A 19,257-nucleotide genomic window follows, 5' to 3' on the forward strand; every position below is an offset into this window, starting at 1 on the left:
TCCAGATCTTCACCACCTCAAAGGTTAATTTTTCTGTCCGAGAATCGTGCTCGTCCCCAAAAGCCACATCCAGGGCTATCTTACCAACAAGATATGCAGATTTGCCTGGCACAACACCATGGAACACCGTATTTGACGGTCTGAGATCCTTGTCTGTTAGACCCATGCGCCGGAATGTCTCATAGTATAATATGTTAATACTGCTTCCTCCATCCATGAGCACCTTGGTGAACTTATAACCCCCCACCTGAGGGTCCACCACTAATGCTAGCTGGCCCGGATTATCAACCCGGGGCGGGTGATCTTCTCGGCTCCACACGATGGGCTGTTCTGACCAGCGTAAGTAGCGTGGTAAGGCCGGTTCAACAGAATTCACCGCTCGCTTGTGGAGTTTTCGTTCGCGCTTATCCAAGCTAGTTGTGAAGACATGGTATTGCCCATTGCTCAACTGCTTTGGCTGGCTCTGATAACCCGACTGCTGTTGCCGCTGCTGGCCGTTTTGATTATTCTGGCTATTGTGACCGCCCTGATTGAAACCTGAACCGGAAGCTCCATCGTGATCCGGACCGTGTAAACCGGATCCTGAACCACCACCTGACCCATGGTCATACTGGAAGGCATTAGAGTTTTTAAACTCCTGCATAATATAACAATCCTTCCAAAGGTGGTTAGCCGGCGACTCCTTCGTCCCGTGCTTTGGGCAAGGCTGATTCAACAAGTAATTCAAACGGCTTGCGTTAGGATTGGGACCCCCATTACGATTTGCCGCTTTACCTCTGCGCCGCTGCCCCCTGTCCTGTGCATTAGTGTTGGTCACAAAATCCATGCTACCATCCGCCTTGTGTTTGCCTCCGTTTCCATGACCCGCCGGTTTATATTGCTGCGGTTTAGAGTTGCTATTCTTTCTTCCTTTCCCTGCTTCATCTTCATCAGGTTCGGGATCCTTGGTACTGTCCGAATCAGCATACTTCACTAAAGCATCCATGAGGGTTCCCATGTCATTACAGAGCCGCTTCATGCGTACCAATTTCAATTTTAAAGGTTCAAACCGGCAGTTGCCTTCCAGAGTTAAGATCGCGGAGTCAGCGTTAATCCTGTCCGACGAGTGCAAAATTTCTGAAACGCGGCGCACCCAACGGGTCGTTGATTCTCCTTCCTCCTAAACACAAGCCGCCAGGTCTACTATGGACTTAGGCTGCTTACATGTATCCTTAAAATTCTGTATAAACCGGGCCCGCAACTGGGCCCATGAGCTGATAGAATTGGGTGGCAGGCTCTTCAACCAAGTACGAGCCGTGCCCTCAAGCATCATGGTGAAGTATTTCGCACACGCGGCCTCATCCACATCCAACATCTCCATGGCCATCTCATAACTCTCTACCCACGCTTCAGGGGATAAATCTGCGGTGTAATTCGGCACCTTGCCCGGACCCTTGAAATCTTTGGGCAGGCGCACATTGCGTAAAGCGGGGATTAAACAAGGCACTCCCAAAGCGGATGTAACTCCTGGTCCGGCGAAGGTGGTAGAGCGAACCGGTGTAATCTGACCTGCATTATCCTGTGTTGCTAACTCGGCCTCCCTTCGTGCCCGGGCCCGGTCCACCACCTCCTGAGCATCGCCGATTCCACCTGCCGGGTTATTGCCACGGGCCGCTTCACGGCCTCGCGCATTGCTTGATATGGCCGGTTCATCCATGCGCCTGCTATAGCTCTGGCTTGGACGGGGCGTAGAATGAATCCGATCACGGCTGTATGAGTATGCCTCCTGCTGAATCAGCGCAGTCCGGAGAAGCTCCTTAACCCGGCGCGTCTCTATCGCTTGCGGGGAGTCTCCTTCGACCGGGATGGCCTCCAACCGTGCAGCGGCCGCAACAAGGTTGTCCATGGGATTCGAATAATGGCCCAGGGGTGTCTGGACCGGCAGAGGGGCCACGATGTTCTGTTGAGGGGGTTCCGTCAAGCGGGGCTGGACCGTCGCTCCTGGCCCCGGTGCTTCAATCCGGTTTGCCTCCAGGTACTGCGGCGGATTACTGGGCCCTGCTCCTGGAGTGTGAAAGAGATTTCGGGGGTCAAACCCTAACGGCAGGTGTGATCTGTGCTTCCGCTTCAAAACCTCCTGCGATGCATTCTGGTCGAGCATAAGTTTGTAGGCCTGGGCGTCCAAAGCGGCCCGCTCTGCAGCCATCCTGTCCCTCTCTGCCGCCAGATCCGCTTTGGCCTGCACGATCTGTTCTTTCACCTTTGCAATCTCTGCGTCATGAGCCTCCTGATCCACCGGTTTGGCTTCCGCCACAAGCGCGGCCAGTGCGTCAAACAGGTCGGATAGGACTTGAACCGGCGGGCGCATAAGGCCTCCAACCCCTGCTGCCGCTGCCGCTGCTGACCCGGAGAGCATTGCTGCGGTGGTCGAAAAAAGATTCGCCGCCTGGGTGCCGGCCATGAATATTGCAACCCGGTTGACCTGGCCTGGGGGGTCCGGAATACTGTCGCCATCGGAACATCCCCTAACATGGTCGTCCTGCAACTGGTATAGCGATTCGGTGTCTCCGGTCGAGGACTCATCGCCGGAATAAACGATGGTCTCACCACCGTGTTCTGATTTGTCCTCACGCTCTCCTCCGCGGATGACCCCAACGAAGGCATGCTTCACGGCCGGTTTAACCTGGGTAGGTCTCGCACGCTGAGCCGTCTCGACAAGGTCGGTGCAGATGTCCGGCTCAGGCCCAGGCTCCCCAATCTTGCCAATGAAAACGTGTATGCCGCCGAAGGGGACCCGGTACCCGTACTCGATTGAATCGGCCTCGGGACCCCATCCCGCGTCGTCGATGTAGATCCTGCCGCGACGACTCTTCGTCATCCGGCCCACAACATAGCCTTCGAGTCCCTTGAGCTTGCCCTCCAAGATCGTCAAACCATCATGCGATAGCCCCACGGTGGGCGCCAACTGTCGTGGATTTGTCACGGCAGATGTCCTAGAGAAAGGACTTAGTCGCGGAGCCATCGCTACGGGTTTACTTGAAGGGGTTAAAGCGGACACAAAGACACGAGGGTTTATACTAGTTCGGCCCCTTCGATGAAGGTAAAGCCTACGTCTAGTTGTGATGGAATTGATGTGGTCTCGATGGCTAGGGAGCAAACAAGCTTCGCCTAGGCTCGAGTTGTTGTTGTCTGCCCTGAACCGCCGTCGGGTCGTCCCCTTATATACACGGGTGACGCCCGTCGGTCCATAGAGTCCCTAACCGGTTCATACTCGTATTCCGGTTGGTATCTCTCTATTCCTAACTTACAATACAAGTCATACACAGGCCGGTTTACAGCTACATGCTCTAACCGACTACAGGCCTTGGGCCTTCATCTGTTTATATCACTAATAAAGTTAACCCGGCCCAAGTAGGCCGGTTTACGCCTGGTGGTAATATCCCCAACATACTGGATTGATACGTTGGTTCTCAAAAACTGAGGGAAATACTTACGCTACTATTGCTGCATCACCCTTTCCTCTTTAAGGAAAACCAACGCAAGCTCAAGAAGTAGCAAGAAGGATTTCTGGTGCCGTTCTCGCGGAGGTCTTCGCTCAAGTCAAGACATACCAAGTACCCATCACAAACCCATCTCCCTCGCATTTACATTATTTTCCATTTGCCTCTCGTTTTGCTCTCCCCCACTTCACCCTTGCCGTTTTATTCGCCCTCTCTTTCCCAATCTCCTCCTCCTTTTCCGCTTGCCCTTTTTCTGTTTGCTTGTGTGCATGTTTGTCCTTATGGCTTTTCCTAAGGGTTCCGACCACCTTCTTAGAAGGTTGGAAGAGATTGAATCAAATATAGAAGCTTTATGAATTTGCAATTTGAGCATAATAATTTCTTCAGAAAAGAGCTTAAGGAACAAAAAGGTTTTTTGGGGTTTATGAACAAAGAGCTTGATGATATGAATAAAGAATTTTATGGTGTGAACTCTCACATTGCCCGGCTTGAAGATGCTATAGCCAAAATTTCTGATAAGCAAGCCACCTTAGTCAATAAGATGGCCGCCAAACCAGAAAAGTTAGACGAAAATAATGATGAAGATCTTAAAGTTATTGATGCGTCTCCTATTTGATCTATGTTTTGCAATATGAATTTTGATAATTATGGGACTGATGATAAACCAACTTTGCCTAGAAGGCGTCCCAAGAATTCGGAATTTTTAGATCTTGATGCTAAATTTGGTAAAAGCAAGATTGGAGAGGTTATGACTTTAAATAGTATTGAACCCACTATCTCGGATTTCAAGGAATTTGATTCTGATAATTGTTCTTTAGAAGGTTGTATTTCCTTGTTGCAATCCATTGTTAATTCTCCCCATGCTTATAGTCAAAACAAAGCTTTTACTAAACATATTGTTGATGCCTTGATGCAATCTTATGATGAAAAACTTGATTTGGAAGTTTCCATACCTAGAAAACTTAATGATGAGTGGGAACCTACTATAAAGATTAGAATTAAAGATCATGAGTGTTTTGCTTTGTGTGATTTGGGTGCTAGTGTTTCCACGATTCCGAAAACTTTATGTGATATTCTAGGTTTCCATGATCTTGATGATTGCTCTTTAAATTTGCACCTTGCGGATTCCACCATTAAAAAGCCAATGGGAAGGATCAATGATGTTATCATTGTTGCTAATAGAAATTTGGTGCCCGTAGATTTTATCGTTCTTGATATAGATTGCAATCTTTCTTGCCCTATTATTCTTGGTAGACCTTTCCTTAGAATGATTGGCGCGATTATTGATATGAAGGAAGGGAATATTAGATTCCAATTTCCATTAAAGAAAGGCATGGAGCACTTTCCAAGAAAGAAAGTCAAATTACCTTATGAATCTATCATGCGGGCTACTTATGAATTTAATGCCAAAGATGGCACCCGTTAGATCTATCTTCACTTTTATGCCTAGCTAGGGGCGTTAAACGATAGCGCTAGTTGGGAGGCAACCCAATTTCCTTTGTCTTTTTTGTTTTTGTTCCTGTTCAGTAAGAAATCTTGCATCTACCTTCTGTTTAGATGTGTTTTTATCTTTTAATTACTGTTTGTGCCAGGTAGAACCTATAGGATAACCTATGATGATAGTTGATTTGATTCTGCTGAAAAACAGAAACTTTGCGCGCACGAAAATAATTTTGTTAAATCACAGAGGCGTTCTTTTGCGTTGATTCTTTTTTCTGCTGATCAATAAAGAGATTGTCCAGGACTTCCTATTTTGGTAGGAGTTTTGGAGTTCCAGAAGGTTGCGTTAGCTCCAGATTGCTACAGACTGTTCTGTTTTTGACAGATTCTGTTTTTCGTGTGTTGTTTGCTCATCTATGGCTATTGGCTAGTAAAATAGTTTATAAACCATAGAGAAGTTGGATTACAGTAGGTTTAACACCAAAAAAAATAAAAAATGAGTTCATTACAGTACTTATGTGGTGGTTTGTTTTCTTTCACTAACGGAGCTTATAAGATTTCCTGTTGAGTTTTGTGTTGTGAAGTTTTCAAGTTTTGGGTAAAGCTTTTATGGACTATGGAATAAAGGGTGGCAAGAGCCTAAGTTTGGGGATGCCCAAGGCACCCCAATACATTCAAGAATAGCCAAAAGCCTAAGCTTGGGGATGCCCCGGGAAGGCATCCCCTCTTTCGTCTTCGTTCATTGGTAACTTTACTTGGAGCTATATTTTTATTCGCCACATGATATGTGTTTTGCTTGGAGCGTCGTGTATTATATTAGTCTTTGCTTGTTAGTTTACCACAATCATCCTTGCTGTACACACCTTTTTGGAGAAGCCTATTTGATTAGAATTTGCTAGAATACTCTATGTGCTTCACTTATATCTTTTGAGCTTGATAGTTTTTGCTCTAGTGCTTCACTTATATTCTTTAGAGCACGGTGGTGACTTAATTTTAAAGAAATTGCTAGTCTCTCATGCTTCACTTATATTATTTTGAGTCTTTTAGAACAGCATGGTATTTGCTATGGTTACAAATTTGGTCCTAGAATGATGAGCATCCAAGTTGGGTATAATAAAAACTATCATAGAAAAGAATTGGATGCTATGATCAATATGATGCTTGATAATTGTTTTGAGATATGGAGGTAGTGATATTAAAGTCATGCTAGTTGAGCTGATTATGAAAAATACTTGTGTTAAGGGTTGTGATTCCCGTAGCATGCACGTATGGTGAACCGCTTTGTGATGAAGCTGGAGCACAATTTTATTTATTGATTGTCTTCCTTATGAGTGGCGGTCGGGGACGAGCGGTGGTCTTTTCCTACCAATCTATCCCCCTAGGAGCATGCGCGTAGTGCTTTGGTTTTTGATGACTTCTAGATTTTTGCAACAAGTACATGAGTTCTTTTGACTAATGTTGAGTCCATAGATTATACGCACCCTTTCACCCTTCCATCATTGCTAGCTTCTCTTGTGCCGCGCAACTTTCACCGGTGCCATACACCCAACATTACCTTCCTCAAAACAGCCACCATACCTACCTATTATGGCATTTCCATAGCCATTCCGAGATATATTGCCATGCAACTTTCCACCGTTCTGTTCATATGACACACATTACTTTTGTCATATTGCTCCTTGCATGATCATGTGGTTGACATTGTATTTGTGGCAAGGCCACCTTCATAATTTTCATGCATGTCACTCTTGATTCATTGCATATCCCGGTACACCGCTGGAGGCATTCATATAGAGTCATATCTTGTTCTAGCTTTGAGTTGTAATTCTTGAGTTGTAAATCCATAAAAGTGTGATGATCTTCATTATTAGAGCATTGTCCTAGTGAGGAAAGGATGATGAAGACTATGATTCCCCCACAAGTCGGGATGAGACTTCGGACTTTACAAAAAAAAGAGAGAAAAAAAGGAAAGAAAAAAAAGAAAGGCCAAAAAGAAAAAGAAAGAAAGAAAAAAGAAGAAAAAATAAAATGATAGAAAATAAGAGAATGGACAATGCTACTATCTCTTTTTCCACACTTGTGCTTTAAAAATAGCACCATGATCTTCATGATAAAGAGTCTCATATGTTGTCACTTTCATATAATAGTGGGAATTTTTCATTATAGAACTTGGCTTGTATATTCCAATGATGGGCTTCCTTAAAGTGCCCTAGGTCTTCGTGAGCAAGCAAGTTGGATGCACACCCACTAAGTTTATTTTGTTGAGCTTTCATATATTTGTAGCTCTAGTGCATCCGTTGCATGGCAATCCCTACCCAGTCACATTGATATCTATTAATGGGCATCTCCATAGCCCGTTGATACGCCTAGTTGATGTGAGACTATCTTGTCCTTTTTTGTCTTCTCCACAACCACCATTCTATCCCACATATAGTGTTATGTCCATGGCTCACGCTCATGTATTGCGTGAAAGTTGAAAGAGTTTGAGATTAATAAAGTATGAAAAAATTGCTTGGCTTGTCATCGGGGTTGTGCATGATTAAATACTTTGTGTGATGAAGATAGAGCAACAGTCAGACTATATGATTTTGTAGGGATAACTTTCTTTAGCCATAGTATTTTGAGAAGACATGATTACTTTGATTAGTATACTTGAAGTATCACCATTTTCATGTTAATATGAACTTTTATTTTGTATCATTCGGATCTGAACATTTATGCCACAATAAAGAAAATTACATTGAGAATTATGCTAGGTAGCATTCCACATCAAAAATTTCTTTTTTTATCATTTACCTACTCGAGGACGAGCAGGAATTAAGCTTGGGGATGCTTGATACGTCTCCAACGTATCTATAATTTTTTATTGTTCCATGGTATTATATTACCCCTTTGGGATGTTTATGGGCTTTATTTTACACATTTATATCATTTTTGGGACTAACCTACTAACCGGAGGCCCAGCCCGTATTGCTGTTTTTTTGCCTATTTCAGTATTTCGAAGAAAAGGAATATCAAATGGAGTCCAAACAGAATGAAACCTTTGGGAGCGTGATTTTTGGAACAAACGTGATCCAAAGGACTTGGAGTGCAAGTCAAGAAGAAACCGAGGCCTCCACGAGATAGGAGGGCGCCCCCCTGTAGGGCGCGCCCCCTGTCTCGTGGGCCCCTCGAGCGTCCACTGACGTACTTCTTCCTCCTATATAAGCCTATGTACCCCGAAAACATCCAGGGAGCCAGCGAAACACAATTTCCACCACCAAAACCTTCTGTATCCGTGTGATCCCATCTTGGAATCTTAGCCGGCGCTCTGCCGGAGGGGAATCAACCACGGAGGGCTTCTAAATCAACATCCTTGCCCCTCCGATGAGTTGTGAGTAGTTTGCCACAGACCTACGGGTCCATAATTATTAGCTAGATAGCTTCTTCTCTCTTTTTGGATCTCAATACAATGTTCTCCCCCTCTCTTGTGGAGATCTATTCGATGTAAACTATTTTTGCGGTGTGTTTGTCGAGATCCGATGAATTGTGGGTTTATGATTGATAACCCACAAGTATAGGGGATCAATTGTAGCCTCTTTAGATAAGTAAGAGTGTCGAACCCAACAACAAGCTAAAGGTAGAACAAATATTCCCTCAAGTTCTATCGACCACCGATACAACTCTATGCACGCTTGACGTTCGCTTTACCTAGAACAAGTATGAAACTAGAAGTACTTTGTAGGTGTTTCTGGATAGGCTTGCAAGAAAGTAAAGAGCGGTAAAATAAAAGCTAGGGGCTGTTTAGATGAAGACACAACTAAATTAGTTTTAGTAAAGAGCTTGTTGTCACGAGAAAGTTATTTGTCCCTAGGCAATCGATAACTAGAGCGGTAATCATTATTGCAATTTTATTTGAGGGAGAGGCATAATGAGGGAGTCCTGGATTAGGGGGTGTCCGGATGGCTGGACTATCACCGTTGGCTGGACTCCTAGACTATGAAGATACAAGATTGAAGACTCCGTCCGGTGTCCGGATGGGACTTTCCTTGGCGTGGAAGGCAAGCTTGGCAATACGGATATGTAGATCTCCTACCATTGTAACTGACTCTGTGTAACCCTAGCCCTCTCCGGTATCTATATAAACCGGAGGATTTTAGTCCGTAGTACGAACAACAATCATACTATAGGCTAGCTTCTAGGGTTTAGCCTCTTTGATCTCGTGGTAGATCTACTCTTTTACTACCCATATCATCAATATTAATCAAGCAGGAGTAGGGTTTTACCTCCATCGAGAGGGCCCGAACCTAGGTAGAAACATCGTGTCCCTTGTCTCCTGTTACCATCCGCCTAGACGCACAGTTCGGGACCCCCTACCCGAGATCCGCCGGTTTTGACACCGACATTGGTGCTTTCATTGAGAGTTCCTCTGTGTCGTCACCTTTAGGCCCGATGGCTCCTTCGATCATCAACAACGACGCGGTCCAGGGTGAGACCTTTCTCCCCAGACAGATCTTCGTATTCGGCGGCTTTGCACTACGGTCCAATTTGCTAGGCCATCTGGAGCAGATCGAAAGCTACGCCCCTGGCCATCAGGTCAGATTCGGGAGTTTGAATTACACGGCCAACATCCGCGGAGACTTGATCTTCGACGGATTCGAGCCACAGCCAAGTGCGCCGCACTGTCTCAACAGGCACGATCTAGCTCTGCCGCCGAACAGTACCCTGGAGGCTGCACCAGAGCCCGCTCCGACCCTTAGCTCGGAGCCGACTTCGCCGATCGAGGATGGGTGGCTGGACACCGCCTCGGGGGCTACGATCTCTACGGCGATCGAGTCGAACACCATCCCTGTCCTTTGCGAAGATCGTGACTCCAAGGTGCCGGACTCCTCTCCGGACTCCGAACCTTCCGCGCCCCTGCCAATCGAATCCGGTTGGGCGCCTGTTATGGAGTTCACTGCCGCAGACATCTTTCAGCACTCGCCCTTCGGCGACATCCTGAACTCGCTAAAGTCTCTCTCTTTATCAGGAGAGCCCTGGCCGAACTATGGTCAGGAGGTTGGGACAAGGACGACGAAGAAATTGAACGCGCACCCACCACCCACTTTGTAGCCATTGTCGATGATTTAACCGACATGCTCGACTTTGACTCCGAAGACATCGACGGTATGGACAACAATGCTGGAGACGACCAAGAACCAGTGCCTACAGGGCACTAGAAGGCCACCTCAACTCATGACGTATATGTAGTGGATACACCTAAACAAAGCGATAACGAGGAACAACGGGACGCTGCGAAGGATAATTCCCTCAAAAAGCAGTCAAAACGGCGACGTAAGCGCCGCTCAAAGTCCCGCCTCGACAAAGACAGCACCCATACAGACCCAGCCATAGAGCAGGGTGAACCGGCAGACGACGAACATGCCATCGAGCAACCATACAGGATAACTTGGATAAACAATCCGTCCCCGGCGAAGATAACAGTCCGGACGATCTCACGCCGGACACATCGTTGGAGCAGAAGAACCTCCACAAAAGGCTCGTCGCCACTGCATGTAGCTGAAAAAGCAGAAGCGGAAGCTCAAAACAGCGGAAGACGCACTCAGAATGAGATGGAGCAAAGTACTCAACTCCGCAGACAAATACGGCGATAGTCGCCAAACAAAGAGCTACCAGAAGCGCAAACTACTGCCCGAATTTGACTAGGAGGCCGTAAAGCCCCCACAATCAAAGAACAAAGAGGCCGCCCAGTCGGATAGACGACCACATGGCAAACATAGAGCGGCAAGCGGCGCCGCACACAAGCCGGCACGCGATCCGCATAAGGATCCGCACCAAAAGGATGGCCCAGTCAGGTCTATCTATGGGCCAAGAAAGCAAGCTCTAGAAAGCAATGCAACACGTCAAGTATTCAAACACCACAGCACACCCAAATACAGGGGTGCCGCACACCCACTATGTTTCACCGATGAGGTACTGGATCATGAATTTTCAGTGGGATTCAAGCCCGTAAACATAGAGGCATACGACGGAACAACAGACCCTGGAGTCTGGATTGAGGATTATATCCTGCACATACACATGGCTAGAGGAGATGACCTCCACGCCATAAAATACTTACCCCTCAAGCTCAAAGGGCCAGCTCGGCATTGGCTCAAAAGCCTCCCGGAAAATACCATTGGAAGTTGGGAAGAGCTCGAGGATGCGTTTCGGGCAAATTTTCAGGGGACTTATGTCTGCCATCCAGATGCAGACGATTTAAGTCACATAACTCAACAGCCCGGAGAGTCAGCCCGCAAATTCTAGAATAGGTTCCTCACCAAAAAGAACCAAATAGTCGACTGTCCGGATGCCGAAGCCTTAGCAGCTTTCAAACACAACGTCCGAGATGAATGGCTCGCCAGACACCTTGTCCAAGAAAAGCCGAGAACAATGGCCGCATTAACACGCCTCATGACCCGCTTTTGCGCAGGAGAGGATAGCTGGCTGGCAAGATGCAGCACCAGCGACCCAAGTACATCCGAGGTCAGGGATGGAAATGGGAAACCACGACGCAACAAGGACCAGCGCCGGACCAAGGGAAATAGTCCGAAGAGCACGACAGTCAACGCCGGATTCAAAAGCTCTCGGCAGAACAATAAAAAACTGCCTCTTAAGGACAACAGCGACGAGCTATCCAAATTAAACAAAATCTTGGACAAGATATGCCAAATCCACAGTACTCCCGGGAAGCCTGCAAACCATACCCACAGAGATTGTTGGGTCTTTAAGCAGTCCGGCCGACTTAACGCCGAACACAAGGGGCTCGACACACCATGTGAGGACGACGACGAACCCCACAAGCAGAGCACCGGAAAACAAAAGAATTTCCCGCAAGCGGTCAAAACAGTAAACTCACTTCAAGTGACAAAAGGGAAAAACAGAACAGCGCCGGCTGAAATACACGCCGCACGGTCTACCCCAGCGGAGTCCCAACACTGGTTGTCAAAACCAATCACCTTCGACCATCAGGACTACTCCGGAAGTATCCGGAACACAGGATGTACTGCCTTGATATTAGATCCTATAATCAACGGACTCCAATTTACACAAGTCCTAATGGACGGCGGCAGTGATCTAAACCTGCTATATCAGGACACAATCCGTAGAATGGGGATAGACCCAACCAAAATTCGCCATAGCAACACTTCCTTTAAAGGAGTGATGCAGGCCCATATGCCCATTGCACGGGCTCTCTACCACTAGAAGTTGTGTTCGGCTCATCCGACAACTTCCGTCGCGAAAAGTTAGTCTTCCACATCGCCCCATTTAAAAATAGCTATCAAGCACTATTGGGAAGCGAAGCTTTCGCCTGCTTTAACGCAATACCGCATTACGCATCTCTTACACTCAAAATGCCCGGTCCACGCGGCATCATCTAATTAAAAGGGAAACTTCGAGTGTTCCTCGAATACGGAAGAACGTGAGACTGCCTTGACAGCCACACACTAATCCGGCTTTGCTGATCAAAGCACCTAAACAGGTCATTCAGACCCCGGACACGGTTAGGCGAGTCTGGCATAAATAAACAAGGGGCTTACTAGCCGCGTACCCCCTTACAAGGGGCTCCACGCATGTACAACAAGAGAAAATAAAGCTCAATTTTATTCATTTATTGAATCATACTCTGTTTATTTTAAAATACATTTTCCGCACGATCTTTTTTTCCCAACTAAGTTCTTCTCTTTTAGAGATGAACACCGTGCTACACCCGTCCAGGATATGGCACAACAGAGACACAGGCGCAGACGTGCAATAGGGACCCGTTGCAATGATTCTTTTCAGACTAAGACCCTGCGTAAACCTTTTTTACTGTCTCTTGTTGATACACATTGTTCGCACACGAACACATCACCGTGTATCTCCAACGCCGAGGGTGATGCACCGCAGCTCACGTTGAAGGAGACCCGGCCGGAAGCGCGGTATGCAGGCAATCCGGCGGGTGCTTTTGAGGACCCGAAACCCCACACGCCCGGGACGGACCCCGTCTGGGCGTGCAGCGGCTATGGGCTGTCCTAGGTCGACCTGACCGCCCCTAGGGCCTCGAGGTTCGCCGCCCTGCAACAAGAAGAACAGACGAAGAACAAGGAAGAAAAAGAACTAGGGTTAACGAGAAAAGATAAAAGATAAAAAGTGGTAGATGAATTGATCGATTGTGTGTTGTTCAATCGGCCGTCACCCCTTAGGTATATAAGAGGCGGCTGGACTTCCCGTGCAAGGAAAAGGCTTGGATTCACGTCCAAAACCCTAGTCAAATTCGGATTGGTTTTGTCCGAACTTTCCAAAACTGTTCAGTTTAAACTGGCTGCACCTTGCGGGTCTTTTTTGTGGTGGTAAACGATCTCGGATGGAAACAAGCCCAAAAGCAATCTTGACCGTTTCGACGAGACGAACAACTTTTATGTTGAACGTTTTTTTATAAGAGATCATCTTGCGGGTCAAAGTGGTCGCGCAAAATAGGCTATCCCTCGCGCTACCCATCAGACAGTGTGTCTGGTGGGGCGCGCCAGTTTTTGCCTCCTGACAGGGCTGTATTCCAATGGCTCTAATTTTTGCATCCGAACTCGGATTGGAACGATTTTTATATCAAAATCGATCGTTTCGACGAGACGAAGACAATACCTGTAGATAATTTTTCCATTTGAGGTCGTCGTGGGGGCTTAATCATCCAAACTGTACTCTGAATATAAGATCTTAGTACTTTGAGCATAGTTTCGGCCTTCGAGATGAAATCGGACTGTGATGACCCAAACTTCAAAGATGTTCATATCCACAATACGGAACTCTTTCATAAAGATCACTTCTCCATTTGAGGCCATCTTAAATAAGTTATTGACCGTGCCAAAATCTGGTGTCAACACATGCCCCCCTGTTTTTCGGCAAAGTTTGTGTGCCAAAAAATAACTTCCGCATAGCTTGTTCTAAGGACGATGTCAACACTCCATCGACCATTTTGCATGTTCTTAGGAAGACAAGTATATATCGGCCATTGCTTGTTTGAACCTCTTGATGCAAACTTGGGTGAAAACTTCTCAACTTCTATAACAATCCGGTGATAAGGTTCCATAGATCTAAACCATCCTCCGAACCATATTGTTCACCCTTTCGCTAGGATTTTGCAGATAATCAAGAATGAACTTCCTTCAATCCTTACTTCGCCTGCATAAAAGTTTCATTAGTGGCCGAAGCGGTAGGCTTCGATTCAGCCTTACCTATGTTGACAAGACCTAGCATCGGCTGTTGATAGAAATGCAATACACGATGGTTAACATAGTAGCCGGACGCAAACCTTCGGCTTAACTGTTTTTGGCTTCCATCCTTCTCTTTCTTCACTTTTGTAACACTTGTTGCAATAGAAGGTTGCACATCACTTTCATTTTGACTGCTCCTCTTCAGAACCCATGCCATGTTCTTCTTTTTCAGCTCTTGTGCACTAAGTTTTTGTAATTCCTTCTTTCGCCAATACGATAAACCGAGTGGGCATCTCGGCTGTGATTTTGTTTCAACAAATGGCAACTCTTTTTGGGCCTTGTGCACCCTCAACTTCTTTTCTTCAGATTTGGCACTCTGATTTTTATCAATTGATTGTTTTGTCTCATTGCCTTTAGTAGCCAATGTCAACACTTTAATTGGCTCTTTTTCATTTGTGATCAAATCTGAAATTGCACTCTTACGAACATCTCTTTTAATGCGGTAAACCTGCTTGACCACCTCTTTCTTCTTCCTTGAGCTCTGGACCGATTCCTTATGATTGAAACGGTCTTTGACGCGTGATTGTTCAAAAGTTGATCTTCTTTGAGCTGCATAGTATTGGTGAGATGGTCTAGGATAAGATGTAGAATGTGCCCTTGTATCATACCTGTCCCGTGATGTATATGTATCTATATGAGCATAGGGAGGTATCCACGGCATTGACATTGACGGCCCAAAATAAGGATATGAATATGTTGCATTAAAATTATCACTTTGCCAATACCAATCCTCATATTTGCACCTTGGGGGTGATCTTGGTTTCTTTGCATGATTTGGCCGATAAGCATTCTTCTCTTCACTCTTCTTTTGATATTTTTCCAATAGTTGTGCGAAAGTGACTTTCGGCTTTTTACCTTTGTGCTTACGTTGTTTTCTTTGATTGTGCTTGCACCGATCTTTGGATTTGCTTGCTGCCCCCCAGTACTTGGTATCTCCATTGTAGCTTTGATGGAATTGTCACCCTCAAGATTACGTTCATTATGCTCTTCAACAACTTCTTTACTTGAAAGCTTGATCCCATCACCTGTAGTTTTTACCTTCTCTTTAAATGTATCGGCTTGAAGCAGCTGTTGCAAAAACTTTTTGCCATCAGGACCAATCGGAATAGACTGGTCATCTCTTGTTGTTTCAACAAACTTCAATCGTCCTTTTTCAATGGCCGATTTAACTATTTGACGGAACATGTTGCAATCCTCAAAATTATGCTTGAACGAATCATGCAACTTACAATACATTCGTCCTTGGATAGATGACTCAACATGGTGACCAAGAATTCTTATGTAATTATTTTTCAGCAATAAATCAAATATTTGGTCACACATGCTTGAATTGAAGGTAAACTTCTTATTTTCTAGCCGATCCTGCTGTGTGAACGGCTTTGGAGATAAGCAAACGAATGGTTCAGATTTGGAATCTCCCCATTCGGCTATACATTGTGTTTTCCACTCTATCTCTGGTGTCTTTGGATAAGATATTATATTAGCATCGGATTTCTCAAAAGAAATTAACCTTGGCTTTAAACTTCTGAAACGAAAATATTAAAGAACACACATGTCTCAATTGAGACGAAGTGCAAGCCAAGTACGAAATAAGCAAAGCTACCCAACTAGATACGAACTTTAGATAAAGCAACGGGAAAAGCTTTGGCTGTAACAATAAGTCATTATCGGTCTTTATAAATGGCGCAATGTGTTGACCGATATGTTCCATAACAAGTTTATTGCTAACAAGTAAATTACCCTTCTTCATTGGTCTTTCAAAATTATTTATGAGAATATTTCTTATAGATGCATCAATAATGAAGTTGCGACCAAATCTGAAAATAGGCAACTTACTCTCTATGCATACCTCTTCAAATATGTTGGGAGAGCATGATGGTGGTGCCACTTGAAGAACATCTTGCTCCGTCTTCGGATGGCTCCACAACACCTTGTCATCATCTTTTTCTTGATTCCATGCATCATTGCTTTGAAGATCCATGTCAGTCGAACTTTGTTCGGCTACTTGTTCTTGTCCTTGAGGCTTGTCAATTTCTATGGCACGAAACTCATAGGGCAGGAAGTAGGTTCCATTGACTTTGGAAAAATCAAGTATGGTTGTTTTGCTATGCTTTCCATGCCCTTTCTCAATAATGCTTGCCTCTTTGGATTTGATGGTCTCAGAATATATACTACTTGATTCGGCTTTTCTAATAACCGAATTTTCTTTGTTACCTGAATCAACAACTTTATCTTTTTGAATTTGCAAGGCTTCTCGCTCTCGTCTAATTTTAGCCCACATCTCAGCTTGGCGAGCTTTAAACTTTTTCATCTCAATTTCCATCCACTCGTCATGAGATTGCCCCCTAATACTTTGAGACTCTTTCGGCAATGAGGTGCCGAAACATTGCGATTTTTTAGGTGGTACACTGGATGGTACAGCACTGGGCGACTGCATCATTTGCACAATTCTAGCTTTTATAGCAGCAAAATCATGAGGCTTCCCGCCTTCTATTAGTTCCTGGCGAATAGAGTTGCACAAATCCCAAGAGAATATAAGCTTGTTCTCAATTACCCAGTCTGGATATGGTTGCCCCCCAATGCTTTTAGACTCTTTCGGCAATGAGATGTTGCCGAAATTCTGTAATTGTGTAGGGGGGACATGATATGCCACGGTAGTTGGTGAAGGAATTTGTGCTCCTGCAGAAGTTTCACTTATTCGGCCATGGCCATGAAGGTGCTGAGCCAAATTATGGACATCAACAGTTGCGTATGGTGCCAACAAATTAGTAGCGTTAGCTGTAGCATATGATGTTTGAGTGTAATTGGCCAAATAACTAGTAGTAACATGCCAATTCCCCTCTCCACCGGCACCTTTGGATTAGCGTACTGCAAGTTATTTGCCGATGAATAAAAACTTGAAACACTTTGTTGCATACCATTGGAAGTTCCTACATAGGGTGTCTCAACTTGATTAACCGAACTCATCATGTTATTCATCAGCATATAAATTTGTGGGGTTGCCGATGCATGGGAGTTGGGATACATATGTTGCATGTTGCTAAAATTATATGAAGTAGAATCATGGAGATTTTGTTGCATCAGCCCTTGCACATAATTAGATGCATGATTGATAAAGCTAGGGCTAGCCGATACATTATGCTCATTAGATGATCTAGCAACAACATATGCACTATTTGCATCATATGTGAATTGGGTATTCATATTACCTTTGTAGATTGCAAACCCTACATGACGATCTCTTCGTAGCAAGAACGGGCCGGAGACCGTTCAAAGATTCGTCCCCAGTGGAGTCGCCAAAAAGTGTGTTCGCACACGAACACGTCACCGTGTACCTCCAACGCCGAGGGTGATGCACAGCAGCTCACGTTGAAGGAGACCCGGCCGGAAGCGCGGTACGCAGGCAATCCGGCGGGTGCTTTTGAGGACCCGAAACCCCACACGCCCGGGAGGGACCCGTCTGGGCGCGCGGCGGCTATGGGCTGCCCTAGGTCGACCTGACCGCCCCTAGGGCCTCGAGGTTCGCCGCCATGCAACAAGAAGAACAGACGAAGAACGAGGAAGAAAAAGAACTAGGGTTAAGGAGAAAAGATAAAAGATAAAAAGTGGTAGATGAATTGATCGATTGTGTGTTGTTCAATATGCCGTCACCCCTTAGGTATATAAGAGGCGGCTGGACTTCCCGTGCAAGGAAAAGGCTAGGATTAACGTCCAAAACCCTAGTCAAATTCGGATTGGTTTTGTCCGAACTTTCCAAAACTGTTCGGTTTAAACTGGCTGCACCTTGCGGGTCTTTTTTGTGGTGGTAAATGATCTCGGATGGAAACGAGCCCAAAAGGAATCTTGACCGTTTCGACGAGACGAAAAACTTTTATGTTGAACGTTTTTTGATCAGAGATCATCTTGAGGTTCAAATCGGTCGCATAAAACAGGCTATCCCTCGCGCTACCCATCAGACAGGGTGTCTGGTGGGGCGCGCCAGTTTTTGCCTCCTGACAGGGCTGTATTCCGATGGCTTTAACTTTTGCATACGAACTCAGATTGTAACGTTTTTTGTATCAAAATCGATCATTTCGACGAGACGAAGACAATCCGTGTAGATAATTTTTCCATTTGATGTCGTCTTGGGGTCTTAATCAGCCAAACTGTACTCTGAATATAAGATCTTAGTACTTTGAGCATAGTTTCGGCCTTCGAGATGAAATCGGACTGCAATGACCCAAACTTCAAAGATGTTCATATCGACAATACAGAACTCTTTCATGAAGATCACTTCTCCATTTGAGGCCATCTTACATAAGTTATTGACCGTGCCAAAATCTGGTGTCAACACACATCCCCCGGTTTCTTGCTATAACCGAGGAGGAGGCTGGCGTTTTGGCATCGGCCGCGTCAGCAATTTTTGCGCGTACCTGGACACTAGGGGCTTAGGGCATTGTTCTGCCCGTTTTCATAAAGAACGAATACCTTAGGGAGTGTTCGGCGTCTTGAGTTAGGCCTTATATGCATCAGCTCTGAATCATGTCTTTGGTCAAATGTTGGGTTTGCCCGGCTCCTGTGTTTTGCTGCCTTACGTTCCGCTCTATCGGCTAACGCTGCACTAGGAGAACTACTGCGATTGTGCCCCGGTTCGGCCTAGTGAGCACCTCAGTAGAGAAAGCCGAAAACTGACTGTCATGATATAGCGTGAGACTGGTCAACCACTCGATGACCCACCGGAATGTTCAGAAATCCTCCGCATTAACGAAGGACCGTTTCCCGGTCAGGCACATACGCGCCCCGAATTCGGAGAGCGTGGTGACCCTAGGGGCTATATAGTAGCCCCACCATCGAACCCCTATGGCTAAGTGAAAGTGATAAAGCATTATACTCCGGTTGCCTAGTTTGCTACGCTATCACCTCCTTCACAGGACCAAGACATTGGATTAAGTGTGAAAATGCGCTTTTTTTGCAAACACCCCCGCACTATGTGCGTGGGGGCTGAAGCCGAAGACTGCCATCTTTCAGGTTATATACACATATACATTAACGGCCGCAGATGAGGTAGCTCAATACTTGAACGCGCAAGT

The sequence above is a fragment of the Triticum aestivum genome, chromosome 4A (assembly GCF_018294505.1).
Source record: "Triticum aestivum cultivar Chinese Spring chromosome 4A, IWGSC CS RefSeq v2.1, whole genome shotgun sequence".
Lineage (NCBI taxonomy): Eukaryota > Viridiplantae > Streptophyta > Magnoliopsida > Poales > Poaceae > Triticum > Triticum aestivum.